Genomic DNA, 18,558 nt, shown 5'->3' with positions numbered 1-18,558 from the left:
CAAATTGGAAGCTTCTCAATACTTAATCCTGACTCTTTTGCAAAGTGTTGTATCGCCTTTATCTTGACAGGCCAGCTTTTACGGAGTTGGTGTTAAACTTTAGTTCATCTTCCTGACGTTTCCTTACCTGCTAACATTCATGTTTTATGTGATCTTTCACACAGCTTAAAAGCCACTTCTGGAAGTGTTGCAGAATCTAGCATAGGTTTAGTGCTCATCTCTGTTTTAATTGTTTCCAGAAAAAGACAAATCCATTTGCAACCTCGTCAGCTCAGAAAAATGCAGGAGTTTTGTGTTGTAACTTTCCCACGGTTTTCATGATCTGCCGCTCATGTGACACAGTTTGGGGTGGTATCCTGGCATACAGTTCTTTCCTGCCTTTAAAATTCAGCGTGATGTGGTAGTACAGTGGTACCTTGGGTTACAAACGTAATTCATTCCGGAGGTCCGTTCTTAACCCGAAACCATTCTTACCCTGAGGTGCGTTTTCGCTAATAGGGCCTGCCGCTGCGCTGCCGGTGCGCGATTTCCATTCTCCTCCTGGGGCAAAGTTTGTAACCCGAGGTACCACTTCCGGGTTAGCAGAGTTTGTAACCCGAAGCGTTTGTAACCCGAGGTGTTTGTAAACCAATGTACCACTGTATATTGATTTAAAAGGCACCGTTCCATAATGCAACAGGTACTGCAATGTAGAAGGAATGTTATAACAAAAAAAAACCCTATTACAATAAAGCCCCACACCTGAATGCAGCCATATTACTTGCACAAGCAGAATGATCTATGTTCCCACAATGCAACTTGCTTACCCTTTCCTCCCCTCACAACCCTCTGTACCCACCAAATCTGCTCCAGAGGGAGCCCCCAGAGTACCGTAGTTTTCCATGTATAACACCCCCCCTATTTTGGGGGACTCCAAATTAAGAAAATGGAGGGGATTGCTCAGACTTGTTCAGCTTTTTTTGGGGGGGGGGGGAATTGCCCAGGGTTGTTGAGCTTTTTGGGGGAGGGATTGCCGAAAATCGCTCACTAACATGCCTCGTCAAAGCAACCAATCATCGATCTGCTCGCCGCCGGCAGCCACCAATCGCCCGCCCAATTGCCGCAGCGACAGCCAGTTGACACCATCCCTTGACGCAGCCACCAATCTCCCACCCAATCACTACTGACAATCTCCTGCTCGCCGCACCAACCAATCCCCAGTCCACCCTATGCACTATCTGTGTATAAAACACCCCTCAATTTTTCACATTATTTTATAATTAGAAAACCTCGTCTTATACACGGGAAAGTATGGTATATTTTGGGGAGCGCATCAAAGAGGGGAGGCAGAAAAAGGAGCAGAATTCCATTGCATGAACAGAAACACTCCACTCGTGCAATTACCGTACTTTCGTAGCATACAACCCAATTAATTTTTAAAAACTTGTTACATGTTTTAGGCTTTTATATGAATTGGGTATTTTTATTGTACAGTGGTACCTCGGGTTAAGTACTTAATTTGTTCCGGAGGTCCGTACTTAACCTGAAACTGTTCTTAACCTGAAGCCCCACTTTAGCTAATGGGGCCTCGCGCTGCCGGCGCATGATTTCTGTTCTTATCCTGAAGCAAATTTCTTAACCTGAAGCACTATTTCTGGGTTAGCGGAGTGTGTAATCTGAAGCGTATGTAACCTGAAGTGTATGTAATCCGAGGTACCACTGTATTCTAAATGTGTTACTTTCCTTACCCCTTTTTAAAGGCAACATGGGCCACATATCTTTTTACAAAAACAAGATGCTGAATTGCTTTCATGTGGTCAGCTGTACTTGGTGTCAGATTTTGAGGGTCTGAAGAACTTTCACTATAGGGAGCCGTGTGCCCTTTGAACCCCCTGGATCTGCACCTGGTTCCCGCCGACTTTCTTGCTGCATCATCTTCCTCTTCTTTACAGTTCCAGTTTCAGAAACGACAAATAAAGCAAAACGAGCCTAAGTTCTGTTGGAGCATTTTTCTGCGTTGCCAAGGTTACGTTTTGAAATGCTCTCGACTTGAATCTTTTCTCTGATTTATTGGACTTGACTGTGAGCTAAACTACTTTGCTTGCTTTTTAATCTCACCCAAGGCCTTGATTATAGAATCGGGTGTGTATTTGGGGGGGGGAGGGGGTGTTTAGCAGGGAGATGTTGTTGTTTTTAATATACATTTTGCAATTCTGTTTTTAATGAAAGGAAAGGGAGTGGTGACACTGCGAATGGGAGACGATTCTCTTCTTGCTTTAAAATGAACATCTGTATTCATGCCTCGCAATTATATAACCAACAGACAAACCTAGAAGGGGGAGTTGGTTGTTATGCAATACTTACCTTTGTAGAGCAGTTAGCTGAATAGCATTCTCTCCTTCTCCTCCTCCCCCTCCGCCCTGGCGGTTTTTCTGCAAAGGAGCTTTCCTATGGGCTTTGGATGTGATAAAAATGTGCAGGCTTGAAACTGAATGAAGCTACTGTATGTATGGCTGTTTGGTACTTGGAAGTGGTGAAGTGGGGGAGGGCAAGGGGAGGGAGGAGATTTTTCCAGGGCTGAAGATTAATCTGGCTGCTGCATACTAATATTTTTTTATTCCTCGATGCACGTGATCAGAAAATCCAGTGCTCTGGGCCAATCTCTGTTGCTAATGGATTATGAAGTCTTGTATTTTGAAAATGGAATTCCCTGCTGATTATGTGGTAAACATGTTAAAGGCTCACAAGGTCACTCAAACTGAGCATGCCTTAACTGCCTGCTGATCCTTATTGCTGCAACCAGAGGACTCTGCTGAACGGACGACTAATGGCCCAAAATGCCTAAAATGGGTCCTTTCCTCTACGTCCACCCCACCCCCCAGTCATTTGAAATCCTCAAAATTCGGCTCTAAGTAGTGCAGTTACATGTTACATTGCAAAAGTCAAAAATCAATAAAACCGCATGTGTAGCAGGGGAGAAGGGCTGGCTGACCACCACAGAAATGCTTGTGGAACAATAGCTGTTTTCAAAATGAGCAGCTCACGGCATTGATCAACAACCCCCGCTGCCTTTTTCTGAATTAGGAAGGAGCCGTCATACTTAAGAAAAACAGCCATGGCCAAAACTGAGCAGCCACAGGCAGCTTTACAGTTCTTGCAGTGATCATTTGGCTTTCTTTAGCTGTGGTAGAGGAGCAGTCTAATAGCCGGCCTACCTTGATATATTCCAGCCTTTAAAAACTGCTCCCAGAACCTACAAAGAAAAATGCAGCAAAATCAACTAATTCTTTTTTTAAAAAATGCAGCTGAGTTGTATCTCCGCATCTGGGGAAATGACTTAAAAGCATATGTTACTGTGTTTAAATCAAGTGTGAAAAATGGCAAAGGAAAGACAAACGGGCACTTTCTGAAACAAGGCGATACCACACCAGCCTATCTGCAGTTAAGCCCAAATGAGGTGTCGTTTTGTTGCTAAGGTGTAGAAGAGCTTATACAGTGGTACCTCGGGTTAAGAACTTAATTCGTTCTGGAGGTCCGTTCTTAACCTGAAACTGTTCTTAACCAGAGACACCACTTTTGCTAATGGGGCCTACCGCTGCCGCCGCGCTGCCGCGCAATTTCTGTTCTCATCCTGAGGCAAAGTTCTTAAACCGAGGTACTATTTCTGGGTTAGCGGAGTCTGTAACCTGAAGCGTCTGTAACCTGAAACGTCTGTAACCCAAGGTACCACTGTAGATTCACCTCTGTTGCCATTTTGCAATCTGACTGAGGGCACGAAACAGAAGGCCCTTTTAGTACAGATTCTCTCATGCAGGTGCTACTAGGTTTTCATTGTATTGGTTTTATTAGATTTGTGTACTCGATTTTTGGCTACAATGAGTGAGAAATTATCCAAAGGAGTGAAAATGGTGAGAGGTAGTACTTAGGGTGATCTAAAGGTAGGGGAAATAGAAAAGGTTAAAAACAGAGGGATTCTAGTGGAAAGTCGAAAACAGAAGTAAAGAAAACTGCAGTGGAGTGGGAGAGTGAACTTAGTGTGCAATGGGATAGATAAATATAGATACAGTGGTACCTCGGGTTACAAACGTTTCAGATTACAGACTCCGCTAACCCAGAAATAGTACCTTGGGTTAAGAACTTTGCTTCAGGATGAGAACAGAAATCGTGCTCCGGCGGTGTGGCAGCAGCAGGAGGCCCCATTAGCTAAAGTGGTACCTCAGGTTAAGAACAGTTTCTGATTAAGGATGGACCTCCAGAACGAATTAAGCTCTTAACCTGAGGTACCACTGTAAAAGCCTTACTGGAGAAGTGTCTGTAGGATCAGACTGCAACTAGGGCAGTGGTGAGCCTATTATTTATTTGAGACTATTCACATTTCCAGTATGCATATTCTATGCAGATAGATTCATCTGCTTTCCAAGTGGTGCCATGCGCAGTGAAATCCAACTTGGTGGCTCCCATAGGAAGGCTGTATGCTCAGATGAACTCTGGGTACCATTATAATCTATGTTGTTGGTAGTATAAAAGCCCCGCGATTACACAACCAAGCAAAGATTATTAGAGCTTCAACTCATATTGTTAAAGCCAAGACTTAAAATGGTGCATTGGAGTTGAGAGCACCCCTCGCGTATCGACGCTGTATGTCCTGTTCAACATGCAGCAGCTAAATATGAACATGGATGTAGGGAGAAGTCCAGTTCCCAATCTGAAGCCAAAATCCCAAATCACATTAACAGAGGAAACCATCTTGAGGGTAAAAACAGCAGATACAATTTGTGCCATTGTGCATAAATGCAGTTAAGAGAACAAGTGAAAGGGAGGTACAATCAAAGGAAGACAAACCTTGCCCAAAGTGCGGGAGGCCTGCCCCCCACCCCCAGTTTCCCTTCTCCCAGTGACCCCAAGGTACCAGCTCCAAGGCTGGCCTAGCCTCTTCTCCCCCCTAGTCTTTCCAGAGGCATATTCTCTCCTGCTCCACCCCACCCCATGGAAATGTTTTCTTTCAGCTCTTGCAGAGGAGGGTCAGCTTCAGAGGCTTGTACAACTGCAAGGAGGATGCCCGGATAGCAGACTTCCTGCTCCGTCCAGAGATCCTCCTCTCTGCCTGTGGTAGAGAAAGGACCACACTATCCAAGCCCCTAGGACAGGCATCCCCAAACTCGGCCCTCCAGATGTTTTGGGACTACAACTCCCATCATCCCTAGCTAACAGGACCAGTGGTCAGGGATGATGGGAATTGTAGCCCCAAAACATCTGGAGGGCAGAGTTTGCCTATGCCTGACCTAGGATGTATTTCTGGTGGCGACAGAATTGAAGACTAAAAGTTGCGAAAAACATTATCCGTGCTCGTTGTTTCATTCCGTAACTCAAAACAGGGAAACAAAGTTCTCAAGCTTTAGTTCTTAAACCCCAAGGTTCTTAAGCGTTATCTTAGGCCTAGCTCTTGTTGAGGGAATAAACCTGTATTCTATGTAAATGTGTACAGACATTTACTACCTCAGAGGAGTATTTCAGCTCACACTGGTCCCTGCCTGTCCACATTACCAATGAGGGAGAAAAGCTGGCCGTGTTTTGCACCCTGTAAACTTGCCGCACTCGTTGTGTAAAGACTCACTTCTGTTTCCCTAAGATGCTTGCTGCATTTCTATCAATTTGTGCTGCTGCACTGAGCTAAAACTGGTTCATAAGTTCAAAATGCGAACTTCTTTCTTTCTTTTTTGAAAATAATAATCTTTATAAGTTTTATATCCTGTTGGTTTCACCCAACTATTTGTTTTTGCCTTTAGCAGCCACCCACATTATATTTTTCAGCCTAGCAAACCATTTCAGGTTTAATTTTTCGTTATGTTTTGGGGGAGGGGGAACCCATCTGCTGACCAGCATCACTGAAGAGCGGCTTCAAAGTGGCCAGAGATTAAGAGTATACAACAAAAATCAGAGCGAACACTTCCCTGAAGTTCATCTCGAAAGTTTTTCTTTATCACTTGCCAAGCAGCGTTCCAGTAAGTAGTGTGGGAAGATGGCTGATGGTTTTAGATGCCTTTGTTTCTTTATTAATTCCCAGTGCTCTTCAGTTTGCTCCCATAATTACGACGCGCAAAGGGCTTCCAAAGGGCTTTGTCCTCATTGTGAGGAATCTGCAGTGGGTATTCAAGTGGTCCTAAAAGGTATTGAGACTGGAAAGCCAGTGGCCAAGAGGGAAGAAATTGCAGCTTAATGCTGAGTTATTAGTGCTCTTTACAATCTCAGACGTAGTAAAGATATGCATCTCAAATGTAATATTCCATCAGCAGAAAACAGTGGCATGCTCTCTCGATTGAATTCTAAGCACCAAGAGGGAGTGGGAGCTTTTTTTTCTTTTTTAGCTGTCTCCCAAAGCCTAATCATGGAGTTCCATCATGGGAAAGACTCTCCTCCCTGCAAGAGAGGGGAGTGGTTGTGGCCGGGAGCCGGACTCCGCCTCAAGCAGGGGGCGTTTGCCCCCTGCCTCCCACTCACCTGGCTGGCGCCCACGCCCACGGCCAGGCACCTAACCAGGTGCCTTCAAGGGGGCGTGTACAGCAGCCTAAATTGCTGCAGCGCCAGCCTCCCAGCCCTCACTTTTCGTCATCCCGTCGCAAGTCACCCACCCTCCACTCCCTTAGAGCAGGGTTTCAGTTTCTTTGGGCCTTGCTATGGACCTTAGGTTGGTCACCCTGGTTGTCCGGGGGGCCTGGTAGGAATTTTTCCATTTGGCATTAGGCTTTTTGGTTTTTTCGCCTACCTTGTAGCAATCGTCACAACTTTCGTGGTATTGGTGGGTAGGTTAGGCATTGGAATAATGTGTTGTGGTGTCGAAGGGCTAGTGTGGCCATCGCCTATGCCTTCAATTTTTGGGTATTCCGTTAAAGGAATCTGGCGGTCATGTATTCTGTCCGATGCCTGCTTGGCGGGAGGCCATGGCACGACCCTCAGTGACATTAGGGGAGAGCCTATAGTTGGATGAGCATCAACAGGCTCCACCTACTGGTGAATAAACCCTCCTTGTTTCAGACTCACCCCTCTCTGAGGGGGTGGAGTCAGCTGACGTAATCCCATGCCTAAGCCAACCTTTTCACTTGCTGTAATCAATAAAGCTGTGGCCTTTTCTTGCCCATTAACATTATATCACGTGTGCTTGTGTTTCATTCCACTGCGCGGGGATCGGGTCCTCGAACCACAACATGGAATGGGTTAAAGCAGGGGTAGGCAACCTAAGACCCGTGGGCCGGGTGCGGCCCAATCGCCTTCTCAACCCGGCCTTCTCAGTCCGGGAATCAGTGTGGTTTTACATGAGTAGAATGTGCTCTTTTATTTAAAATGCATCTCTGGATTATTTGTGGGGCATAGGAATTTGTTCATTTTTTCCTTCAAAATATAGTCCAGCCCACCACATGGTCTGAGGGATGGTGGACCGGCCCGCGGCTGAAAAAGGTTGCTGACCCCTGGGTTAAAGCTTCATATAGCCATCTGGGGGGAAAGTTTTTTTATGAGATGGAGCTCAGGAGCAGTTTAGAAGTAAAGGAAAGTGTGATAGCTTAGCAAAGATCAACAGCTGGTGATGGACCCTTTTATGCAGTTGGTTTCCAGTGTTGTCATGCTGTTTGCCTTCCAAAAACTTATACCTCTCCCTCCACAAACACCTACTTCTGCATCTTCTCCCTTAGCTTATGTTAGCTTGGATATAAATTTGCCTAGTTAGACAGCAGTACCTTGGAAGCCAAACGCCTTGTGAGTCAAATGTTTTGGCTCCTGAATGCCGCAAACCCGGAAGTGAATGTTCCGGTTTGCAAACGTTCTTTGGAACCCGAACGTCCGATGTGGGTTCCGCGGGTTCCTACAGCCAATCAGAAGCTGCGCCTTGGTTTCCAAATCTTTTGGAAGTCGAACGGATTCCATTCGACTTCCAAGGTACGACTGTAATGTATTTCCATAGTTCCATACTTAGTTAGTTGGCATAGTTAGCCCCATTGATCTCATCGGAACCCGATGTCGCATCAGAATACTTAGAGCTGAACTTTAGTCAATGTATCCAAACAGGATTTGGGTGGGAGGGTGGTTTCTGCACACCACATCCCAAACCCAGTGTTAGGTTATAATATTGCCTAATGAATGTCAGCTTTCTCATGTACTTTCTCCATTTGTTTTAATACTGCCTCCCAGTTTCTCACAGTTTAATACTGCCTCCCAGTTTCTCACGCTATTAAAGTTTTCTCCATTGTCATATGGTTAGGAATTTACGAGCTGCTCCAGATTGAAAGAAAGTACTTCAGTTGCTTGATTCCTTAAGTTTTATGGCTGAACTGAACATTAGTTGCCCTGGTTCAAGAGAATATTGCGAGTGTGTGTGAAAGAGAGAGAGAGGGAGAGAGAGGTCCAGCTGCTAAAAATCAATTAGCACATAAAGCAAATATTTTCAGTTCTGCTTCTGTTAAAGGTGAAAATAAATCTCTCTGCTTAAGTCATAACACTCTGGAAATATCCATAATCAAATACTTGTCCTCCTTGAATAATTACGGCCTTGAGTTATGAAGTCAAGATTGCTGGGAAGTTGCCAGAGCAGATTTGTTTAAGAATGGAGGAGGGGGGGTTCCTCCTCTGATAGCCTTTTAAGAATTGCAATGTCCCGCAATGCACTTAATTAGTGATTGAAGAAGAGACACATCTGTTTCAACGAGAATTGTGAAAATTATTATTATTAGAGTGGGAATGCATAATAAATGGCCCTTGAAGGGCTAATGCATCTTGAAAATGAGACGTATATTGTAAAATGATCAGGTAGATATTGGCCTGGTTTGCATGCAGATCTAAACTGTTCTGTAGCCTCCGCGCTTGGATGTCCCTCTGCCCCTGCTCTGGCACAGCCACAAGGAAAAGTCTAGAAGCTTTTTGCGTTCGGTAAGCCATGGTTACAGTTATGTCTGAGTCCCAACAAAGGCCTTATTTGCAAGATACAGTAAGACAAACTAATGCTTACCAGGACCGCATAGGCTCTCAGAAAGGAGGTTGAAAACCAGGCCAAGCAGTGCTTCTCCCCCCCCCCGCCCGAAAAATAGGTGCCGGTACTCACCATTAGGGACACGGGTGGCACTGTGGGTTAAACCACAGAGCCTAGGGCTTGCCGATCAGAAGGTTGGCAGTTCGAATCCCCGCGACGGGGTGAGCTCCCTTTGCTCGGTCCCTGCTCCTGCCAACCTAGCAGTTCGAAAGCACGAAGTGCAAGTAGATAAATAGGTACCACTCCGGCGGAAAGGTAAACGGCGTTTCCGTGTGCTGCTCTGGTTCTCCAGAAGAGGCTTAGTCATGCTGGCCACATGACCTGGAAGCTGTACACTAGCTCCCTTGGCCAGTAAAGCGAGATGAGCGCCACAACCCCAGAGTCATCCGCGACTGGATCTAATTAATGGTCAGGAGTCCCTTTACCTTTTACTCACCATTAAGTTGTTACAGTAAGTGGCACACTTTTTAACAACCACAACAAAAGAGGTGCAGGTACTTCGTACCCTCGAGTACTCCAGGGGAAAAAAAAAGCACTGGTCAGCGCTAACTGCAGTTTAGGGGAACTAGCCAGCTTCAGACTGTTCTTAATTATCTTGTCTTGTTCCCCCTCTAAATACAAATGACAGTTCTTGGCTTAGACAAAGTGAGTAACCACGCTCAGTTGAAAATTGATGCAATCTATTTCTTGCAGTTGCACCAGGAGAGGGGATGGGTTTGTATGCAAGACCAGGCTTGTTCTTAAACTACCTGTCATGATCCTGAAGTCAGATTCCTCTTATTTAGGGTGAGGGGGGATGAGGATGAGGACTCAGAAGCCGAGAAGGGGAAGGGTAGGCAGACCCCAACCCAGAAATGCTTTGTCAGATACGTTTATGGTGTTAGTGGCCCTCTGGTCCGAGAATGTAGCATTGCTGTCTTCAGAGGACTGCTTCTCAAGGACCCCAGTGTCTACCCTGCTTCTTTGGAAGAGAAGACTGGGAAATGGAATGTGGTCTTTTAAATAGCACCTTCTAATCAGGGTGAGGCTGGCAATAGGGATGCAGGAACGCCAGAGCTCTGATCTCCTATCGTTGGGGGTCCCAAACTGTGGCCTGCGGACTTCGTTCATGTGGTCCATGGCCTGTCTGCTTTACACATTCATATTGCATGTTTATTGCTGATTTGTTTCTTACATTTTCATTTTATCGCATTGCAGATTGAACTCTGTGGAATTCAGACTGTAACGCAGTGAAACACAACACAGGAAAGCACACATAACCAAGTGCAGTGCGTTACAAATGCTACAAGAGGCAGAAAAACCTCTAGACTGCCAGGACCCTCAGCGATATTCATATGGTGCATGGGGGGGGGGAGAAGTGTGGGAGCCGCTGCCCAATAGTCCTGCTTGTCTTCCAACTAAATTACATGTTAACATTGCATCCGAATGCAGCCGCTAGAGACATGCATAAATTACTTTGCATCACATGCCGCAGATATTGAGCTCGCTCAACCTTGTAAATAAGCTGACAAAAGGAAGTCACCTGCAAATTTATTTACTAGTCTGCTGCGGACTAGCAGACTAGTACTGCATTTCTACACTGGGTGCAGAGGAGAGGGATTATGTTCTCTCGCAGCCCGTTTGGTTCCTATGGAGGAGGGACAGAGTGCTCCATTCATAGAGTGCAATAAATTTTGCAGCCATAGGTGATTCCTTCCTTCACCACTGCTGCCCCTTCTTAACTCCACCACGGCTCTGTCTGTCTCCAACCTGCCCACTTACCCATTGACTCCTGCTAACACAATGACAACACTGTGCCTCAGCTGCTCCGCTCTGCTCAACTTCACTCTGAGAAAGGGGTTGGGGAGGGGGGGGGAGGCTGAGGTGCGGCGGCTACATTAGCAATAACAAAATAGTTAACAAGTAAACAGGTGGGCAGGGAGAGAGGAAGAGTGAGAGCAGGGCTGAAGAAGGGGGCCAGGTATGATTCTAAAGAACCATATGGAAGCCTTGGTGTCTGGGTGGATTAGTGGGCTGGTCAGATGAGATGAGCTAGTTAAGAGGGGCCAGGTCACTAATTTCTCACTGCCCTTGCTGCTTAAGGAAATTGCATCATTTGCCTCTTGATAAGGCCAATTCTGGCCCTCCTCCTCCAGGAACCCACTTAGTCTCTTGCATAGAATCCCAAATGTTTCCCTGCATGCGGTTCCTTGTTGCCTATGGCTACCAGGTGAGTGCTTCAGTACAAGGATGAGCTCAGCCGTAATCCAGGAGTTCGGAGAATGTGAAAAGAACGCCGTTGGCAAACTACATTTCTTATTAACTCTTTTTAGAGGAGTTTGGTTTGTTTCAGCAGCCATGCATGGTGACTTAAATGGCTGTGTGTACACAGCCGTATGCCAGCATAGTTGGTGGCATTAGTTAGTTGTTCATTAAAATTATATCCCTCCCCTCTTCCCAGAGGAGCCCAGGGTGGCAAACTGTTAAAATAATAATAAAAATAAAAACGCATTGAAAACAATTCCAATGCAGATGTAGACTGCGAAAGATCTCAACGTCAAAGAATTGATGAAAGAGGAAAAGGTAACCTTGTCTGTTATTCAAGAGAAAGGAATTCCAAAGGGTAGATGCTGCAGCCACTAAAGGCTCTCAAACCCTCAGTGAGTTAGGGACTTGCCCTGCATGCGAAGACAAGCTCTGGTGGATTGAGCGAATTAGACCAATAGTCCAACCTTCAAGAAGGTGGATTCTGCATGTGCTGTAGAGGGAAGGTAGGGGTGGATGGGGCTGGTAAGCCTGGGAAGGTTGCTATTCTAGGAAAAGGGAAACTCTTATCCTAAACCTCTGCTACCTTGTGGCTATACTCATTAGTGAGAAAGGCTTTCCACTGGAATGTAGTCCATCTGGAATGTAGTCCTTAATGGCATCTTGTAACTCCTGCAGCCAAGCTGGTTCCAAATGTCTTGATCTGCTTTCCTTTTTAGAGCACATCAGCAAGCCCTGCTGTACTTCCTCGCAGTGGCAGAGGGTGCGCCTTGCTTCCCCGCAGTAGCCGAGGGCCTTGATAAGGCTCCCTGCTGGAGCGACGTGAAATGCAAGGAAGTAGTGGAATTAATAAAAATATGAAATAAACTTCCATATATTACATTTAATATATTTTCAACTAATTTATGAGTAGTTTAAGTGATTTACTAGTCAAGTTGCATCTGCTTCCCCACTCAGAGGTCTGTGCATGTGCATGTAAGTGGAATCTGTGCATGCGTAAGCCCCACTGAGTTCAACTAAACTTACTTCTACTTTCCTGGGAGTAAGCCCCATTGAATTCATTAGGGCTTGCTTGTGAGTAGACACACATTTGCTTTCACTGCTTACTGAGAAACACCCTCCCCATCATTCTCACACAGTACCCAACCTCCCATTTCAGCATAAGGCAGCTGGCTAAATATTCTCCCCTTCATTTAAGCCCCACAGGAGCGCCCCCCATCTCACCAACTCTTCCTTTTTATCAAAGGGAAGGAGGGAGGGCAAACAAGCAAAAAGATAGTCTCCTTTATTTTTTTAAAAAAACCCTTTATAATATGGAGGAAAGCTTGATTAGGAGGGAGGAGGGAGAGAGAAAATAAAGCTGGAAACACCATTATCTCCTAAGTATCTGTAAAGTATCAGTTCAGCTGAGCTCCCTCCTGGGAAGCTATTAAGTCTCCACCTTTTGTTCACCTGAATATATTGCCTTGTTCAAAATGCTTATCATGATGATGTTATTTTGATACCGGTATTCAATGATATGGTGATTTATTGCACAGCCCTAGTGCTAGATTGTATGGTCCCATCTCAGAGTTCCCAGAATCTGGTTTCCACTTCTGAATGAATAATTTTTTTCTGAAAGCACTCACATATGTTGCTTAATATGCCATCACTTACCAGTCAGTGACTCAGCTGAGTGGAGGAACATTCTGCATGAAGAATACTGTATTTGGGATCATATTAGGAAACGGTTTAAAATATTTTTGGGCTGCGTTTTTGTACTCTTACTTTGTAAGTGATGCTGAGACATTTGTGTAAAAGGAGGAATAAGTTTAAACAAGCAAGCAAAACATAAATAAAGAAGGCTATTTGTGCTGTCTGGTCTTCAATTGGTATCTCTCATGCAAGTCATCGCTCAAATGCCGCAGCATCAAGTAATAAATATGCATGTGTGAATCCTCGCAGAGAGAAGCTTTCTTTCTGCTGCAGGTTCTTCTGCTTGGCATGGAAGCTCATTTGCTTCTGCGCTTTCCTTGGTGGTTTTGTGTCAAAATCCAGTCCTCACCACACTCACTGGAGAAAGAACCCAAGGTGATTGTTAAATATTATCCAGGAGAATGTAAAGTGAGACGAGAAGGCGAAATACTGACCCTTTAATCTGAAGCGAACCATCTGTGTTTGATTTCCACATCTTGCTGAGTTTTCAGCTAATGTGAATTCACAGTTTGTTTCTCCATTTGGTGCTCCCACATGCTAAGCAAATTGGTTCCAATATGTGCTGATGAAACTCAAGAGAGGTCTGATTGCAGAAGTTAGCTTCTGCCTGAGAACATTCGTGTTTCTAGCTTGCCATAAACTTCTTGTTGGTTGGAGATCTGTTGGGAATACCTTTGTCCTTGACCTAACTGGGTGAAGTGAAACTGTAGAGGTCTAAGGTGGAGACAATTTGCTTACATGTGCTTACGCATCTCCCAAGTTGTCTATGCTGCTGCTGCTATTATTATTATTAATTTATTTCCACAGCAGGTTTCCCCCAGCAGAGTTCTTTTAAAAAATCGCAGTGTCCCCCTGAAGTATGCTGAGTTGCATTTTCCCTACTCTTATCAGCTCCCAAGTCTAAGCCCCAGACTCTGTAGCCCTGCATTTATATAGAAAGAGTCAGAGATTTGTCACTAAATCCTGGTCCTGTTATGAGGTGACATCCATTCCTGAACAAGTACTTTTCTAGCTATACCATTCATGTGCCAAACCCACACACTAATGGCACTTAGGGCTGCATTTTCCAAATATAGCTGCCATATGGAACAGCTGCCATGCAAAGGACATTTAAAGTGTCTGTGACATGACTCCTTTTTTTGTGTGAGAAGCAGCCCTTAAATAGTATTCTCCCTAGCTGCTCTTCCAGAGACATTCCAGAGCCTGTGTTAGCTTTTGGAACTGTTTCAAGGCTCTTTCTACTTGAACTGGCATTATGTGATAAGAGTTTCTTTCATTCCTGTTGCACCATTGCGTGTGACATGTAAGGCTCCTTGCTGGGCCTGGTAGATTTTGCAGACAATCAGGCACCTTTTGGAGGGCATGTATGTCACACTTGGCTGATAAGCTATAGGGCAGAGCAACTTCTAAGGAGGAGCATGTGTTGGCTCTCATAGGACTTCGGGCCAGTGAGAATCTGCATATGCTTTTGGAGTTGGACAGTCTTCTCCGGCCTATAGCTTGAAAGTCAAGAACAACAAACATGGAGGTGGATTGGCACCCTAAAGAACACCCACATTGTGGGATGCCCTCCCATCAGATGTCAAGGAGATGAGTAACTATATAACCTTTAGAAGGCATCTGAAGGCAGCCTTGTATAGCAGTGGCGTAGCGTGGGTTGTCAGCACCCGGGGCAAGGCAAGTAATTTGCGCCCCCTAACCTGTGGATTTGCACCCCCTAACCCGTGGATTTGCGCCCCCTAACCCTAACCCCCAGATGTTGCGCCCGGTGCGGCCGGCCCCCCCTGCACCCCCCACGCTACGCCACTGCTGTATAGGGAAACTTTTTAAGGTTTAGTGTTTCCATATACAGTCAAACCTCGTTTTGTGGACGGGATCCATTCCGGAGGCCCGTCCGCAAGTCGAAAATGACACACATCGAAGTGCCACGTCTGCACACACGCTTCTGTGCATGCGCGAACAGCAAACCCAGAAGTAACCCGTTCCAGTACTTCCGTGTTTGCCGTGGACGTTCGCCGAAGCGGACGCAAGTGGAGGCGGCTGCAGAACGAGGTTTGACTGTATGTGAAAGTCGCCCAGAGTGGCTGGGGCAAACCAGTCAGATGGGTGGGGTACAAATAATAATAATAAAATTATTATATTATTAAGAGAAGTCAGGAATCCCAAGCAAGTGGTCACATGAAAGTGGGCCCATCTCTCCAAGACTTGGAGAGGCATTTAAAACAGGAGAACTGGGAAGTTTCCAGGAGAGCCAGATTAGAAAGTCTGCACATGAATGCCAGCAGTACCACTTTTGCTAATAATGTGGGTACAAAGTATGCCTTGATTTCCCAAGAGGCTTAGTAAATGAGCCCACAACTAGGCACAGACAAGTGTGACTCAAACATCAGAAAAGGCGGACCCAAGGGTCAGATCGGATGAATAAATGAAGCTACCTTAAATTGAGTCGAGCAATTGGTCCGCGCAACTAGGGTGTCTTTCCTGTCACCTGATCTTTTAGTAGGGCATGTCAGGGATTGAACATGGAAACTTCTACATTCAAATCACGTAATTTACTCATTTAGCTATGGTTACTTTCACTATAAATGAAAGGATCCTGAATGGCTGTTCAGAAGCCAACACCCAATTCTCATGGGATGCTAAGAAATGTTGGTAAGCAGGTAGGACCCTCACAGAGGATCCCATATGGTTGGCAGAAGAGGACATGATCTTGCTTCAAATGGTCTGTAACCAGGAAAATCAAAGCAATGTTCCAGGGATAGGCAATTCAAGACGTGATGGTCTTGACTGCAGGCTTCTGTATGAGCTTGTCCCACAAGTGCCCACTGCCCTTCCCAAATCTCTACAAGAGATTTAGGGGGACTTAGGGCAGGGGAGGAGGAAGTTCTATTGTAAAAGTGAAAATATTTGCACGGATGGAGCATGTTAGTTGGCTAACCACTGTTTATTCAAGCCCACATTTCACTGAACCATGCTCTACTTGGAAAAATAAAATCTTTACCTGCTTCTTTTTGCCGTGGTAATGCTATTTACATGCACTTTAGACTTTTGTAAGCCACCTTGAGGGCAATGTGCTATGAAAGGTGGGTTGAAAAACACACACTCAAGTTTAAAGAAAGAGAGGATTATAGCTATTGCTGATGTACATGTAAGCAAATTTCAGGAGAAAGGCAAAACAGTCGTCTTGAGCATAACCCTTGACCAGCCTGATATAGATGTTGGCGGCATTGGCGGTGTCCCCCACCTCCACCCAGCTTGGTTTCTCCCTACTACTGACTGTAGTTAGGGTGCCAGCAGCATCAGTGGAAAATGTTGCCATCTTGTATGCTTGGGAATACTGCAGGCCAGCATTAGGGTCATGTAAGTAGTTGCAAGCATCTCTGGACTTGTGGAAGCAAGGTGGTTGGAAGAACTAGGCACAAAATTAGTAATTAAGTATGCATGTGTGTCTAGAAGGGACGCGAGTGGCGCTGTGGTCTAAACCACTGAGCCTAGGACTTGCCATTAAAGCGAGATGAGCACCGCAACCCCAGAGTCGTCCGCGACTGGACCTAATTAATAGTCAGGAGTCCCTTTACCTTTACCTATGTTTCTATTTTTTTTTTTAAATAAAGTTTTATTGCTTTTTTCCAGGGTAAAAGAAAGGTATATCATCCATAGCACATCAAAAGCAGTTTTACAAAAAAGAAAAAAAGTTATAAAAGAAGAGAAAGAAAAGATTCACTTTTTCACATCCATTTTCATGATCGATCAGACTTCCCCACGTCCCCCATCCCCTGTTTTCTTCACAATAAAAATAAACAGCAAGTTAATACCTTATTTCATATGTTTTTGTGTTTTCATTTAGTTATATAGTCCACAATTTATACATTTCGAAATCTTAACTTAATTTTCAACGTTTACCAAATTCAATACTGAAGCATGTTTTTCCAAAACATTTAGCAAATTCTCGACATTCATATAGCTTATAATATTTTTGTAAATAGTCCTTAAATTTTTTCCAGTCCTCTTCCACGGCGTCTTCTCCCATGTCTCGGATTCTGCCTGTCATTTCAGCTAATTCCATATAGTCCATCAGCTGCAAATGCCATTCTTCCAGCGTGGGTAACTCCTGTGCCTTCCAGTGTTTAGCTATAAGAATTCTTGCTGCTGTAGTTGCATATAAAAAGAAAGTTCTATCTTTTTTTAACACTCTCTGGCCCACAATGCCCAGGAGGAAGGCCTCTGGTTTCTTGTGAAAGGTGTATTTAAACACCTTTTTCAACTCGTTATAGATCATTTCCCAGAAGGCCTTCACCCTCGGGCACGCCCACCAGAGGTGAAAAAAGGTTCCCTCAGCTTCCTTACATTTCCAACATTTATTGTCAGACAAATGATATATCTTTGCAAGTTTGACTGGGGTCATGTACCACCTGTATACCATTTTCATAATGTTTTCTTTTAAGGCAGTACATGCCGTAACTTTCATACCGGTGGTCCATAACCTTTCCCAGTCTTCAGACATAATGTTGTACCCGATGTCTTGTGCCCATTTTATCATAGCTGATTTAACTATCTCATCTTGGGTGTTCCACTTAAGCAGCAAATTATACATTCTTGAAAGCACTTTCGTCTTAGGTTCAAGTAATTCTGTCTCTAATTTTGATTTTTCCACCTGGAAACCAATTTTTTTGTCTTTTTTAAAAATCTCTAAAATTTGGGCATAATGAAACCAATCTCGCACCTTTCCTTTCAGTTTTTCAAAACTCTGCAACCTCCAAGTGTCACCATCTCTTTCAATTATCTCACAATATTTCAACCAGCCAGTCTCCATATTACGAAATTTTACAGCCTTAGCCTCCACCGGTGATAACCACCTCGGGGTCTTACTTTCGAATAAGTCTTTGTATTTAGTCCAGACAATGAGTAGAGCTTTCCTGACAATATGGTTTTTAAACAGTTTATGAGACTTTGCCTTGTCGTACCAGAGATATGCATGCCATCCAAAAGCGTTACTATGCCCTTCCAGATCTAGGACATCAGTGTTTTCTAACAAGAACCAATCTTTCAACCAGCAGAGGGATGCAGCTTCATAGTACAGTCTTAGGTCCGGCAGGGCAAACCCCCCTCTTTCCTTTGCATCTGTTAATATTTTAAATTTTATTCGGGGCTTTTTGCCCTGCCAGACAAACTTCGCAATGTCCCTCTGCCACTTTCCAAAACATTCCACTCTGTCCACGATCTGAAGGGTTTGAAACAGGAACAACATTCTCGGCAGTACATTCATCTTGACTGCAGCTATTCTGCCCGACAAGGTAAGTCTCAGTCTCGACCATATTTCTAAATCCTTTTTAATTTCCGACCAACATTTTACATAATTATCTTTAAACAGATTCAAATTTCTCCCAGTCAGGTTAACCCCCAGGTATTTCACTTTTGGAACAACATTTAATTCTGTTTCCTTCTGAAACCCATCTATTTCTGAAGGTGTCAGATTTTTAGCCAAAACCTTGGTTTTTTGTTTGTTCAGCTTAAATCCCGCCACCCGACCAAATTCAGAAATTAGTTCTAAGGCTCTTTTTGTACTAGCCTCTGGCTCCTGTAATGTCAAAACCAGGTCATCTGCAAAGGCCTTCAATTTGTAT

The 18,558-nt window shown here is 44.6% G+C and overlaps 1 protein-coding gene across 13 annotated transcripts in view; it reads left to right on the top strand.

The window, feature by feature from the left end:
• MAGI1 (membrane associated guanylate kinase, WW and PDZ domain containing 1) overlaps nucleotides 1-18,558 on the top strand; it is a 483,098-nt gene that overhangs the window by 252,529 nt on the left and 212,011 nt on the right. The gene's annotated exons all lie outside the window — the stretch shown is intronic.

Source organism: Podarcis bocagei (assembly GCF_964188305.1).
Source record: "Podarcis bocagei genome assembly, chromosome: 2".
NCBI lineage: Eukaryota > Metazoa > Chordata > Lepidosauria > Squamata > Lacertidae > Podarcis > Podarcis bocagei.
Note: the sequence above shows the minus strand (reverse complement) of the source record. Positions and strands in the feature narration are given on the sequence as shown.